General features: G+C 36.4%; 1 protein-coding gene across 1 annotated transcript in view; it reads right to left on the bottom strand.

The window, feature by feature from the left end:
* Positions 1–16,208, bottom strand: part of EPHA6 (EPH receptor A6) — a 1,039,321-nt gene that overhangs the window by 459,539 nt on the left and 563,574 nt on the right. The gene's annotated exons all lie outside the window — the stretch shown is intronic.

Below are 16,208 nucleotides of genomic sequence, written 5' to 3'. Positions count from 1 at the left end.
GCTTTACATGATCTCTTCTGACCACACTGAGGGTTGGGGATTCCCTGGTGGCTCAGATGGTTAAAAAAATCTGCCTGCATTTGGGAGAATGGCATTGAAACATGTGTAATATCATGTATGAAACGAGTTGCCAGTCCAGGTTCGATGCACCATACTGGATGCTTGGAGCTGGTGCACTGGGATGACCCAGAGGGATGGTGTGGGGAGGGAGGAGGGAGGAGGGTTCAGGATGGGGAGCACATGTATACCTGTGGTGGATTCGTTTTGATGTTTGGCAAAACTAATACAGTGTTTCAGGTTTAAAAATAAAATAAAATAAAAAAAATAAAATAAAACACATGGTGTACAAAAAATAAATAAATAAATGATTTTAAAACATTAATTATATTGGAACTAAAGTTATGTATAATATCTTAATACACACAAAAAAACACACATAGAAGAAATCAATGGATATCTTGTAATTATAATGCCAATGGAATAAAGCCAGACTCCAAAGGGGGGGAAAAAAATCTGCCTGCAATGTGGGAGACCCAGGTTCAATCCCTGGGTCTAGAAGAGCCCCTGGAGAAGGGAACGGCCACCTACTCCAGTATTCTTGCTTGGAGAATTCCATGGAGAGACGGGCTAGGAGGGTCACAGCCCATGGGGTGGCAAAGAGTGAGAGTCAGACACCTCTGAGTGAGTAACACTTTCACCCTCATACTGAAGGTGATATTTATTACCAAATATTTCTTTCATATGTAGTGGTGCATCTTTAATTGTAATGACAAATCAATATAAGAGATAATAGTTACATTACCTTGGTAATGAGCAAATCGGTGATTTACTCCCATCTTCCACTCCTCTTTCCCACTCCCCACACCCCAACTTGCAGACATTATGAACAAAAAAAGCTTCCTCCTACTACTAACAGGTTAACCTTCTTTCCAGGAAAAACAGACAGCTTGTATCATATATAATAATCTTCTAATGATTTTGAGTTATTTTCTTATCCTAGAATAGCTACTTTAATTACTTCAAAGTAAAAATATACTCTATTTTTAATTTTAAACTCATCAGAGTAAGCTGCCTCTATCTGTCATTGAAAACAGAGTCATTTCAGAAATAGAAAAAAGTGTTTTAATAGATTTGTTTTTATTAGTGATTTTCCTCAAACTACGTCTTTCCAAAAATTTAAACATGGTAAAACTTAAGACATATTTTTTCCCCAAACTGACAAGAGTTAATATATCTCTCTGGGATATCTAATAATATTCTACTGTTAGAAACAAAAGAAAGCCTAACAAATCCCTTTTACTTGAAAATCACATGGATATTTCTCAGGATTTAGGATTTGTTTGATTATAGATTTAGTTGCTATTTTATAAGCATTAAATAACCTGATCTAGGTCACCTCTGAGTTGAAAGTTGGCCACAGTCTATTTTAAAAATTTGAAATAACTGTGTAAGAGCTATGTTGGCATGCCAAATGAGATATCCCAGTTCATTCCCACTGCATCAACTAACATCTTTCAATCGACAAACTGCACTTTGGCACAAACAGAAGGATGGACTCCTGCCACTTTTTTGGTCCCTAGTAAAAGAGTTATGAACATATGCAGTGTGTTGCTCATTTTTAGAGCTTGAGGATAGCAGGTTTAATGCCAATAAAAGGGCAATGAATGGATGGTGAGTTGAAAGCCAAATAGGCTTAGCAGGAGATGTACAAGGCCATTTAGCAAGGCCTGTATACGCCAGGTTGGAATTCTCTGACATCTCATATTTTAGTTTTATCCCACAGGTTATCCTTGTCTTCCTATTGCTAACCTTGCCTAATTGGAACCTGTTAGCAGGAAATGAGAGATTAGATTTTTTTTTTCTTTCCTATAAGGCATTGAGCACAGAACTAATGTTGGGGAAACAATAGGGAGCCATATTTGGAATGGACTGAGGCACGTTTTCCAATGATGACAGCTGTCCAAAAATGGAATGGGATGCCTTGGAGGTTATTAGCTTCTACATCATGGTGTTCAGACAGAAGCTGTGCCAATTGAAGATGTTGTTATAATAAAATATGAAGCAAATGATGGGAATTAGACTGAATGTGTGCTGAAACATCATCTAATGTGCTCTTTAAGGTGTACTCACTGTATATACAAATATGATGCTCATAAAACAATAAAATGAATAGTTTTATTTTATTTTTATTGGAAGATAACTGCTTTACAATTTTATGTTGGTTCCTTCCATATAACAATATCAATCAGCTCTATCCCCTCCTTTCTACAATTCTTTCCTTGGAGTCACTATATCTGTAAAATAATATACACATAAGTTACATAAGAAAAGATTCAATATGAAAAATGCTTTGGGCAGATCTTTTCAATTATGTTAATTTGTGATAACAGATGATTTGACTAAGCCTTAAGTAATAAAAACCTTTACACATCTTCTCGGTATGTTTCATCAATTCAACAATGTATTCTAGGGCTTAGAAATGTTCATCCTTCTGTTTCACCATTCTCAGAATGAAAGCTTGTATAGTGAGGCTTTTTGATCAGAATAATAAAACCATTGGTTTAATATTCCAGCTATCCCATCCTTTTTAATAGTAGCCAAAGCTAGGAAGGGCAGAAGGGACAAGGCAAAGGTCTTTTCCTAACTCTGTATCTTTTACCAGAAAGCAAAAAATTTCCCTGAGGCAATTCATTAAAATTACTTTGACATAGTATCAGTGAGAACTAGGTCATTTGGCTGCTTTTAGACCAAAAACTGGCAAAGGAGGACAGGATTACCATGATTGATTTAGATGATTATTTCTCAACTAGGTGATACTACTCCCTAAGTGCTATTTGGAAAACTTTGAGAGCACTATTATTTTTTAATTGTCACTGTGTCTGGGGTATAATGAACTTGAATTGTGGGGGCCAAGAATAATACCCATGAACGTCATGTTCAATTAAAACTTCCTCAAAAGTTTCACTGAAAGAACTAGTTTAGGCAAAAATATATATTCCCTTGGGGATGGGCACATTACTGCCTGAACAAATTGTGTTTATATTGGTAAGAAAAAAAGGTGGCTTTGTGGTAGACAAGCAGTTGTGTCTGCCACAGTTTTTATGCTTTCTCTTCATGACTCATTCCTTTATTTTTATAAAACTCTGGAAACCACAAGGGAAATGCATATATAAAACTGTAAATACCTTGTATAAGATATTATATGTTACCCTGACTTATTGTTTTACACAGTGCTCTACATTTCTGCCTTTACAAATATTGGTTGATGATGTTGACAATGGCATGTGTGAGGGGTTGTGGATTAGCTTGAAGAGAAAAATATGTATATCTGGAAGGGTCAAAGCATTACTAACACACTTGAAGTTAGTCTTACTCAAAAGCTTTGTCATGGACCTGAACTTTGATTCTTTTCATTTCATATAATAGACCCCTGATACTTTCAAAAACTGAAATCCAGATCAAAGATAAAGCTGCAGGTAATATTACTCACTTTTATTAAAAACTTTTCTGTGGGTAAAATGGAATTTTGATATAAAATAAACTGAAAGTAGATTTTAATAATGCATGGAAACTTATACCAATATCAATTTTAAGGCTACATGGAGCAGAGATGGGAAATATGCTTCAATATTCAGGTAAGTACAAATAAATGTTAGGATATAAAAATTAATTTATAGGCAGTAAAAAAGCACTATATAGTTAGGAAAGTACAAAAAAAAAGCCTACTGAAATATGTAACTCATTTGGTAAGGTATTTTAACTATTTCTGATAATTGTCTATTTGGTAAATTTATATTACCACTGTAACTAAAGCACAAAAGGAAGGCCAGGTCCACTCCATCATGTCTATAAATACTGTTCCATCAAAGGAAAAAAAAAAAAACACCTATGATTACTATCTGATTCCCATCTCATTGTGTACACTTCTGGGATCTCTGGCTCTCTTACTTAGCATCTGAAAAACTTAATAGATTATACTTTTGATCATTGTATGATAAATACTTTTCTGATATCAATATATTTAATTTTTAATCTAATTCTTTTAGCTTCCTGTATGTATGTAATTTCATAAATTACATTTATGAAATTTGGACTCACTTAGCCCAGTTATGCACAGTTAGTTGCTTAATATATGCTTTTTGAGTATGATAATGATAAATAACCTTTTCAAGCATGGTAATGATTCTCAAGTGATCTGAAAAAGTTAATACATAATCAAAAAAAAATCTACTCTATTTCACATGAGGATGTATGAACCCAAAGGTGTATTAAACTCTCGATCACAAAAAAAAAAAAAAAGAAACACCAAAGTTTATGAAAAGTCTTTTCAACTGATTAAGCACTTCAAAAAAGCATGTAAACTTTTAGCAAAGAAGTTGCCATGCCACTGAAGCTTGTGAAAGGCATTGACTAACAACTGTACTTTCTTTAAGAATTTAGTCTATAAATGACTCATTTACCTGAATATTTGTTTCTGGAATGAGAACTTAGTAGAGGTAACCTTGTATTCATTCATTCATACATACAACATTAAAGAAACAGGAAAAATAATTTTCCTTGCAATGAAAACTCTTAGGATTTGTTCTTTTATCTTTCATATACAACATTTGATTTTATTTAGTTGCTAATATGTGTCTGGCTCCTTGCAACCACATGGACTATAGCCCACCAGGCTCCTCTATCCATGGGATTCTCCAGGCAAGAATACTGGGGTGGGTTGCCATTTCCTTCTCCAGGGGATATGCCTGACAAGTGTTAATTATACTTATCATGTTGTACATTACATTCCTTGTATTTATTTATTTTAAAAGTGGAAGTTTGTATCTTTTGACCATTTTATCAAATCCCCCGTCCTTCTGTTTCTTATCTAGGGAAAGACAATATATAGCGATTAAAATTAATTTTAATTGTTTTAATATCAAGGCAAGTCAAAGCAATTATAAAATGGAAAATTTTAATTTAATGTTACAATTATATTTTTGTGTGAAAGCACACCACCAGAACATGGCAAGTTTCCAACTGTTGAGCTAGCTCTTTTAAATTGTTTTCTGAAGGCCTTCTTCCCAAGAAATTTTAAGTGCACAACACTTCCTAAAGTCACAAGTTATTTTTATGACAGTCACTATGCCCAGAGATTTCACTCACTTTTTGGGTATTCAGGTGCTTAAGGGGAGTTTGAGACCACTCACAGTTGGGTAAACAATCATGGCAATTTTATATTTCTTGCCAGATAATAATGACTTACGTGAGGATAAGTCAAACTGGGGCTTCTGGGAAAGATTTTTCTCACACTTTATAAAGGACATGAGTAAGAAGGTAATAGTAACTGAACTGCATTGCCCCCAAATTCATAATTCGAAGGCCCAATCCCAGTGAGACTCTCCTTGGAGACAGAGCCTATGATGTGGTAGTACAGGTGAAGTGAAATCATAAGGGTATGGCCTTAAAGAAGTGACATCAGAGCTTTCTCTCCACACCAACTTGGGGAAAAGGCCATGCTGTTACAGTGAGAAGGTGGCCAACTACAAATGAGGAAAGGTCTCACCAGAGACCTGCTGGCATCTAACCATGGACTTCTAGCCTCTGGAATTGTGAGAAAATGCATATCTACTGTTTAAAGTACCTGGATGGTGGCATTTTGTTCTGGCAGCCCCAGCAGACCATGATATGAGGGAAACAGCCACTTTCTCCTTCTAGGGCTTGAACATAGCTATGTGAAAATGTGATGACTGGAGTTGCTGCAGGTATCTTCGGTTTATGAACAAAAAAGCTTGAGGGCAAAAGCTGACAGGCTGAGGATATCAGTTGGAGATAAAGAATGGGTCCTTGATGACCACACTGAACTCTTAAATAAACTAAATCTGCCTCTCCCCACCTACCCAGTCTGTGACTTAGTTGGCTTCTGACCTGTTCATATTCCAACCGACAGAGCTCCGCTGGTGGTGACAGGGATGATTCCATCTGCGGGTGGGTGTGGGAGTACAGGAGCCAAAGAGCTCATCTATATACACAGAAGTATTTGGTCAGGAACTGCCAGAAAAATGTTTTCACCATTGGAAAACTCCTCAATATTTAACACATATCTTTCATGGAAAAAGAGTCTTATCTTGTGGCCCACTTTTCCTTAATGGACTATAAATATCCATGTCATAAAACTTTTATCTACTTTAAATTTTAATTTGGAGAAAACATTTAGATTATTGCTGTTGCACACAGACTCCAGGCCCCAGGACAAGCCAGCTGGCTCCGGTCCAGCTACTGACTTTTCTTGGAGGTTTGGTTCTTAAACAGCTCAAGGGAAACTAAGCTACCATAGCTGCCTTCTGAAGTTGGATACTTTCTCTGGCATCAGTGAAGCCCCTGTGCACCTCATAGCCTTATCACTCAGTTCAGGATTTTGGCTTCTTCCGCTGGGGCAGAGTCATGAGCTATGGGGCATCCAGGAGCTAGCTGAGAACTGTTATTTGTCTTTCATGTGTTGTTTCTCCTATTGTTTTGTGGCTTGGGTGAGCTCATAGCAGTTCAGGTTTGATTTTGTCCTATGCCCTATGCCTTAAATATTTTAACCCTAATAATTACCCTAAGGTAGGTATTTGCATCCCTGCGTTACAGAGATACAAAGGAATTTGTCTCAGGTCATCAAGAGAGTAAGTGGCAGAGTCTGGATATAAACTCAGATTAACTTGAGCCCCGGGTCTATGTTGTTACATACTTCAGTCTATTACCATTGTGAAGTATTACATGGTGAAAGGATGCTCAGGTACTATCAATTTTCTTCTTTCCAGGATGAACTAAAAAGGAATTTAAAGAAGATAACAGACAGGTGTGAAAAAGAGATGGAGGCATGAGGGGCCAGACAGACATCAAGCTAATGTAATTTTTGATAATTTAAGTGCTGGACTTTTAGGTACAGATGTAAAGTATGCCTGAAACTTGGAGAACTGTCTTTTGTTTGTACCTGCGCAGTATACCTGCTCCCATTTCTCCTATAAGAGTATCCTCTAGCATCCTCCACACTCTATGTGATTTTGGTGGAACTGCCCATCACATTAGCCCATTCCATTGATTAAGTGAATGGTCTAGAAGTCGATATGTTACTCAAGTCATGCTAATCACAGAAATTCAGTGCAGTTCAGTTGCTCAGTGATGTCCGACCCTTTGCGACCCCGTGGACATCAGCATGCTAGGCCCCTCTGTCCTTCACCAACTCCCAGAGTCTACTCAAACTCATGTCCATTGAGTCAGTGATGCCATCCAACCATCTCATCCTCTGTCGTCCCCTTCTCTGCCTGCCTTCAACCCATCCTCCCATCAGGGTCTTTTCCAATGACTCAGTTCTTCCCATCAGGTGGCCAAAGTACTGGAGCTTCAACTTCAGCATCAGTCCTTCTAATGAACATTCAGGACTGATTTCCTTTAGTGTGGACTGGTTGGGTCTCGTTGAAGTCCAAGGGACTCGCACGAGTCTTCTCCACCACCACAGTTCAAAAGCATCAATTCTTCAGTGCTCAGCTTGTTTTTTTATAGTCCAATTCTCACATCCATAAATGACTACTGGAAAAACCATAGCTTTGTCTAGACAGATCTTTGTTGGCAAAGTAATGTCTCTGCTTTATAATATGATGTCTAGGTTGGTCATAACTTTTCTTCCAAGGAGTAAGCATCTTTAAATTTCATGGCTGCAATCACCATCTGCAGTGATTTTGGAGCCCCACCCCCACAAAGTCTCTCTCTGTTTTCACTGTTTCCCCATCTATTTGTCATGAAGTGATGGGGCCAGATGCTATGATCTTAGTTTTCTGAATGTTGAGTTTTAAGTCAACTTTTTCACTCTTCTCTTTCACTTTCATCAAGAGGCTCTTTAGTTGTTCTTCACTTTCTGCCATAGGGTGGTGTCATCTGCATATCTGAGGTTATTGATATTTCTCCTGGCAATCTTGATTCCAGCTTGTTCTTCTTCCAGCCCAGCATTTCTCATGATGTACTCTGCATATAAGTTAAATAAGCAGGGTGACAATACGCAGCCTTGACGCACTCCATTCCCAAATTGGAACCAGTTTGTTGTTCCATGTCCAGTTCTGTTGCTTTCTGAACTGGATCCAAATTTCTCAAGAGGCAGGTCAGGTGGTCTGGTAGTCCCATCTTTCAGAATTTTCCACAGTTTGTTGTGATACACACAGTCAAAGGCTTTGGCATAGTCAATAAAGCAGAAATAGATGTTTTTCTGGAACTCTCTTGATTTTTCAATGACCCAGTGGATATTGTCAATTTGATGTCTGGTTTCTCTGCCTTTTCTAAATCCAGCTTGAACATCTGAAAGTTCATGTACTGTTGAAGCCTGGCTTGAGAATTTTGAGCATTATTATGTTATTGTGTGGGATGAGTACAACTGTGCATTTGTTTAAGCATTCTTTGGCATTGCCTTTCTTTGGGATTGGAATGAAAACTGATCTTTTCCATTCCTGTGACCACTGCTGAGTTTTCCAAATTTGCTGGCATATTGAGTGCAGCACTTTCACAGCATCATCTTTTAGGATTTGAAATAGCTCAACTGGGATTCCATCACCTCCTCTAGCTTTGTTCGTAGTGATGCTTTCTAAGGCCCACTTGACTTCACATTCCAGGATGTCTGGCTCTAGGTGAGTGGTCATACCATCGTGATTATCTGGGTCATGAACATCTTTCTTGCATAGTTCTTCTGTGTATTCCTGCCACCTCTTCTTAATATCTTCTGCTTCTGTTAGGTCCATACCATTTCTGTCCTTTATTGTGTCCATCTTTGCATGAAATGTTCCCTTGGTATCTCTAATTTTCTTGAGGAGATCTCTAGTCTTTCCCATTCTATTTCTTTCCATTCCTCCATTTCTTTGCGTTGATAACTGAGGAAGGCTTTCTTATCTCTCCTTGCTATTCTTTGGACCTCTGCATTCAAATGGGTATATCTTTCATTTTCTCCTTTGCCTTTCACTTCCTTTCTTTTAACAGCTATTTGTAAGGCCTCCTCAGACAACCATTTTGCCTTTCTTTTTCTTGGGGATGGTCTTGATCCCTGCCTCCTGTATAATATCACGAATCTCAGTCCATAGTTTTTCAGGCACTCTGTCTATCAGATCTAATCCCTTGAATCTATTTGTCACTTATTCTCTATAATCATAAGGGATTTGATTTAGGGCATACCTGGATGGTCTCTTGGTTTTCCCTACTTTCTTCAATTTAAGTGTGAATTTGGCAATGAGGAGTTCATGATCTGAGCCACAGTCAGTTCCCAGTCTTGTTTTTGTTGACAGTATAGAGCTTTTCCATCTTTGGCTGCAAAGAATATAATCAATCTCATTTCAGTACTGACCATCTGGTGATCTCCTTGTGTAGAGTCTTCTCTTGTGTTGTTAGAAGAGGTTTGCTGTGACCAGTGTGTTCTCTTGGCAAAACTCTATTAGCCTTTGCCCTGCTTCATCCTGTACGCCAAGGCCAAATTTTCCTGTTATTCCAGGTGTTTCTTGACTTCCTACTTTTGCATTCCAGCCCCCTATAATGAAAAGGACATCTTTTGGGGGTGTTGGTTCTAGAAGGTCTTGTAGGGCTTCATAGAACTGTTCAGCTTCAGCTTCTTAGCATACTGGTCAGGGCATAGACTTGGATTACTGTGATACTGAATGGCTTGCCTTGGAAATGAACAGAGATCGTTCTGTCATTCTTGAGATTGCATCCAAGTACTGCATTTCGGACTCTTTTGTTGACTATGATGACTATCCATTTCTCCTAAGGGATTCTTGCCCAAAGCAGTAGATATGGTGGTCATCTGAGTTAAATTCACCCATTTTAGTTCACTGATTCCTAAAACATCAACGTTCACTCTTGTCATCTCCTGTTTGACCACTTCCAATTTGCCTTGATGCATGGACCTAACATTCCAGATTCCTATGCAATATAGATCTTTATAGCACTGGAATTTGCTCCTATCACCAGTCACATCCACACACAACTGGGTGTTGTTGTTGCTTTGGCTCTGTCCCTTCATTCTTTCTGAGTTATTTCTCCACTGATCTTTAGTAGCATACTGGGCACCTACTGACCTAGGGAGTTCATCTTCCAGTGTCCTATCTTTTTGTCTTTTCATACTGTTCATGGTGTTCTTAACCAAGATAAAACAATCTGAAGGCCCTTTAACCATTACAAATGTTTAACAATTTAAAATTTCAAAGCTATGGTTTTTCCAGTAGCCAAGTATGGATGTAACAGCTGGACCTAAAGATTGCTGAGTTCTGAAGAATTGATGCTTTTGAATTATGGTGCTGGAGAACACTCTGAGCATCAGCAAGGAGATCCAACCAGTCCATCCTACAGGAAATGAGTCCTGAATATTCACTGGAAGTGCTGATGTTGAAGCTGAAGCTCCAATACTTTGGCCACCTGATGAGAAGAACTGACTCATTGGAAAAGACCTTGATGCTGGGAGAGATTGAGGGCAGGAGGAGAAGGGAGCGACAGAGGATGAGATGGTTGGATGGCATCACTGATTCAATGAACATGGGTTTGAATAAACGTCAGGAGATAGTGAAAGAAAGGGAAGCTTAGTGTGCTACAATTAATGGCATCACAAAGAATTGGACACATTTTAGCAAATGAACAACAAAAACAAGAATTTAAAATTTCCCTAAAATAACTCTCCAGACCCAAATGGTTTTACTGGGGAATTCCACCAAAAACTAAATAAATAAGAATAATTTTACATAAAGGTTTCAGAAAAATCTCTTCTTCCAGAAGAGAAGGAAACTCTTTCCAATTCATTTCATGAGGCCAAAACCAGGCAAAATCAAAAATAAAACCAATCTCTCATGAACTTAAATGAAAAAAACAAAACCAAAAAAACTCAGTATAGTATTAGCAACACAAATTCAGCAATGTGTTAAAAGACTCATACACCATGATCAAGTGGGAGTCATATTCCTTGTAGAGAAGATTGGTTTAACATTTGAAAATCAATCAATGCAATCCACTACATCAATGGCTTAAAGAATTAATATAATGTGATCAATCAAAATAGAAAAAGCATTTGAAAAAATCCAACATCCTCTTATAATAAAAACATTCAGCAAGATAGGAATAGAGGGTAATTACTCAAACTTACTAAAGAACACCTATGAAAACATACAGATAACATCACAATTAATGGTGAAAATGTAATGCTTCCCCCACAAGATCAGAAAGAAGGGATGTCTACTCTCAGCACCCTTATTCAAATAGTACAAGAAATTTTTGCCACTGCTATAAGGCAACAGAAAGAGATAAAAGCCATTTGGAATGAAAAGGAAGAAATGCAACTAACTCTGGTTGCAGATGACATGGTTGTATCCATAAAGAATTCTTAAGAAATATACACAAAACCCTCTCCTATAATTAATAACTAAGTTCAAATCTGCAGCATACAAAATCAACACATATAAATCAACTGCATATCTATTAACAAGGAATATGTGGAAACAGAAATCAAAAACAATTCATAATTGCTCCAAATAAAATGAAATGGTTACATATACACAATAATACATGTAGAAGAACAGTGTGTTGAAAAAAGAAAATAAAGAAGACATAAGTAAATAGATAGATATACTCTTTATTTCATAGACTGGAAGACTCAATATGGTAAAGATGTCAATTCTTCCCAAATTGGTCAATAGGATTAATACAATCTCTACAAAAATCCCAGCACACTTCTTTGTAGACACATGTGTATGTGTGTGCCCAGTCATGTCTGACTCTGTGATCCCAGGGACTGCAGGCAGGCTCCTTTTTTCCATGGGATTCTCCTGGCAAGAATACCGGAGTGGGTTGCCATTTCCTCCTCCAGGGCATCATCTCAACCCAGGGATTGAACCCAAATCTCCTGCAGTGGAGGGAGGATTCTTTACCACAGCACCACCTGGGAATCCCTCTTTGTAGATAGACAAGCTTAGTCTAAAATTCAAAGGTACAGACACCATAATATATCAAACAGTACTGATAAAGAGGAATAAAGAACAAGAACCAACTACCTGATAATAAGGCTTACTCTGTAGCATAGTAATAAGGATGGCGGTGGTACCAGAGAAAATGTAGACATATAAATCAAATCAATGAAAAGTATAGAGAATTCAGAAATAGACCCATCCAAATCTGTTCAAGTGATTTTTGACAAAAGTTCAAAAGTAATTCAGTGGAGACATATATATAGTTTTTCAACAAATGACACTGAAACAAGTGGACACTTATACTGCTACCCCTAAATGAACCTCAACAAAAGCACCAACTCAAACTGAGTTACAAACAAGGAATGTATACATTTGCTTAAGTATAAAATATGAGATATTTTAGCAAAAAGTATAGTAGAAAATATTTAGGATATAGGACTCATAAATGAATTCTCAGATTTGATCCCAAAGCATGATTTGAAAAGGAAAATTGATAAATTAGACCTCAACAAAATTAAGCACTTGCTCTGTGAAAGCTCATATCCTGAGGATGAAAAGTCAAGCTACAAACTGGAAGAAGATATGTATTTGCAAATTATGTATCTTACAAATGAGTAATTGATTATATAAAGAACTCTCAAAACTCATTAGCAAAAAAACAAACATTAAATTAGAAAATGCAAAAAGAACATGAAAAGACACTTTGCCAAAAAGGATATACAGATGGTAAATCTGTATATAGGCAAATGAAATGATGTTCAACATCATTAGCAATTAGGAGAATGCAAATTAAAACCACAACAATGTACAGCTACACCTAATGTGAGGTAAAAAAAAAAAAAAAAACTATGACATCAAACACAAGGATTCAGAGAAACTGGGTCACCTGTATTCTATCTGGGGAAATGTTAATATGGTATAGGCACTCTGGAAGTCAGTTTGGCAGTTTCCTATATATCTAAACATGAAATTACTTTAAGGCCCAGAAATCTCACTCTGGGTATTTATCCCAGAGAAATGAAGAGTTCAGTTCAGTTCACTTCAGTTCAGTCACTCAGTCATGTCCGACTCTTTGCGACCCCATGAATCACAGCACGCCAGGCCTCCCTGTCCATCACCAACTCCCAGAGCCTAACCAAACCCATGTCCATCGAGTTGGTGATGTCATCCAGCCATCTCATCCTCTGTTGTCCCCTTCTCCTCCTGCCCCCAATCCCTCCCAGCATCAGGGTCTTTTCCAATGAGTCAACTCTTAGCATGAGGTGGCAGAAGTATTGGATTGGAGTTTCAGCTTCAGCATCAGTCCTTCCAAAGAAATCCCAGGGCTGATCTCCTTTAGGATGGACTGGTTGGATCTCCTGGAAGTCCAAGGGACTCTCAAGAGTCTTCTCCAACACCACAGTTCAAAAGCATCAATTCTTTGGTGCTCAGCTTTCTTCACAGTCCAACACTCACATCCATACATGACCACTGGAAAAACCATAGCCTTGACTAGATGGACCTTTGTTGGCAAAGTAATGTCTCTGCTTTTGAATATGCTATCTAGGTTGGTCATAACTTTCCTTCCCAGGAATAAGCGTGTTTTAATTTCATGGCTGCAATCACCATCTGCAATGATTTTGGAGCCTAAAAAAATAAAGACTGACACTGTTCACATAAAAACCTGTACATGGATGTACATTGTAGTTGTATGTTTAATAGCTAAAAATGGAATCAGCCAAGATATTTTTCCACAGATGAATGGTAAGATAAACTGAAATACATACATACCATGAAATACAACTCAGCAGTAAAAAGCCATATAGTATTGATACAACTTGGATGAATCTCCAGAGGAAATTATGCTGAATGAAAAAACTAGTCTCAAAAGGTTACACAAGGTATAATTCCATTTACATACTATTTTAAAAAGATTAAATTTATTGAAATAGAAGTAAGATTAATATTTTCCAGAGGAAAAGGGATGGAGAGAAGTGGGTGTGATTATAAAAGAACAAAACAAAGGATTCTTGCAGGATTAGTATTGTTCAGAATCCTGTTACACAAACCTACCCAGATGCTAAGAGTCTATAGAACACACATGTATACATAAACACAAACACACACACCAAATAAGGACAAGTAAAAGTGAAGAAGCGGAATAAAATTGTTAGATTATATTAATGTCAATATCCTGGTTATGATACTAAACTTTAGTTTTTCAAAATGATCCCATTGAGTAAAAAATGGATAAAGTATGTAAGGATTATAAAAGAACCACTCTGTATTATTCCTTATTATTGCATGTAAATTATAGCAATTTCAATAGAAATATCAATTAAAATATATATCAAGTTTACACTCCTCAGTAAACTTTTGTTTATTTTGGAAAAATAGCTATGTTTCTTTAAAAATATACTTTATGTTAACATGTAATGAGTTTAATGTTTTTATTAAATGGAAAATGAATAATTACAAAATAAACGTGGAAATCTTCATAGTCATCACTTATTTTCTCTGTTTACATTAAGATATACTGCATGTAAATGGTAAGGTAGTTCATATCTGTTTTCATTTTCACTTCATGTTTAAAAACAAAAGGAAAACACCTATTAACAATGGAATCTTTACTTGTGTGAATATGTGCAAAGTGAATCTGGAAATGCTTTTCAAATAAGGCAATTGCTGAATTATTTTTTAGGAAGATATAGACAAATTGCACTTAATATGCAAATGTACAGTTAGTAAATATAAAATAGAGGAAAGTGTTGGTTGCATCACAAAGTATTTTTATATTTTATAGTGTAATATACTGCTTATTACTTTTAGCAGTGAACTTTTCTGGTTTATTCAAAATGTAGCTGAATTTTAAAGTGACAATAAGAAGCTTTTCTAGGCTCAATCTGCATAAAAAAACAGTCTGATAGTCTGATGGCAAGAGTGTCATTAGCAGTATTTGGAAGACTGACTCTTCACTTGGCACTGAAAATCTACTCTGTAATAGGGAAATTACTGATATAAGTTCTTGTTTCAATTCATAAAGCTTTGATACACAACATTGTGCTAAGGTGCATCAGTGGATTGATTGGGCAATTTTAATGCAAATAAAGACATTTCTCACATTAATTTCAGAGGATCTGCAATGAGGCAAATCATATTTCTTAGAAATCTCATCAGATTTCCAATGCTTTCTTCTACAATTACACCAGTTCAAGGATATATCTAAAATTATTTTGTCCTTTGCTGTGAAAAAGGTTTTTGCTGTTCCATGATGTGTTCTTCCAATTTTTACCAATACCATTTGCTTCACTGAAGACTAAAAAACTGAAACTTCTGTAAAGAACTCACGTTTATGCCTCAAGTTATAGAAGTTTAAGCTTCTTAAGTTCTAAGTGGTTTCTAAGGGAGGATCCTTAATTTACTTTTCCTCAGAAATGTGCTGTGGGCCGTTAAATCTCTGAAGATGTGTATTTTCACATTTTGGTCAGATTATTTTCCTGATTAATTCTTTTTCCCCCTTGCTTGATCACTACTCTGCTAGCTAGAATCATTTATAAACAGTAAAAATGTAAGGTTTATACTGGTTAATGTGATATACTGAAAATAAGAAAAAAAGGTGGCTGATTTATAGTGTCAAAGCCAGAGTACTCTAAATTGTATACAATTCTGCAAAAAGCTACCCGCAACAGTTGCCTTTCCTGTCTGTACATTAAATAAAATTTAGTCATTGGACACAGTTATAACTTAAGGAAATTCCATGTGAATATTTCTAAATCACAAAACTCTGCAAATTTATTTTTTCAATTTCTGTGCCACCTGGAATTCTCTAAGAGTGACAAATTATTCTGAATATAGTTATTCTGAATATAGTAAGTCTTGAGTAAAATAACTTTCAGTACTTTATCACTCAGTACCATTCAGTACTACTACTTGCTCAGAATAGTAGTAGTCTTTTTCATATAGTATAACATATATGCAATATATATATGATATTTTATATACATTTCTATCAAACTGCTGAATCTCTTATACTTCAGTTATTTTCATCTCTTGAATTGTTCTGTGGTAATGGAAAATGCTTTGTAAGTTAAAACAATAAAATTTTTAATATGAAGAATTGAGAATGTAAGAGATTTCTGGAAGCATAAATTTCAAATAAATATGATAGCATAATGAAATATATATAGTCAGGTTAACAGACAAAATTGCATTTAAGGTAAACAGGTATAGGGAGGGTGGTGGTCATAGGAAGCCAAATTTGAAATTATCTTTAGATTATAA

This window comes from Bubalus bubalis, chromosome 1, assembly GCF_019923935.1.
Source record: "Bubalus bubalis isolate 160015118507 breed Murrah chromosome 1, NDDB_SH_1, whole genome shotgun sequence".
NCBI classification, from domain to species: Eukaryota; Metazoa; Chordata; class Mammalia; order Artiodactyla; family Bovidae; genus Bubalus; species Bubalus bubalis.
The sequence above is the reverse complement of the archived record's forward strand: the minus strand, read 5'-3'. Positions and strand labels throughout refer to the sequence as shown.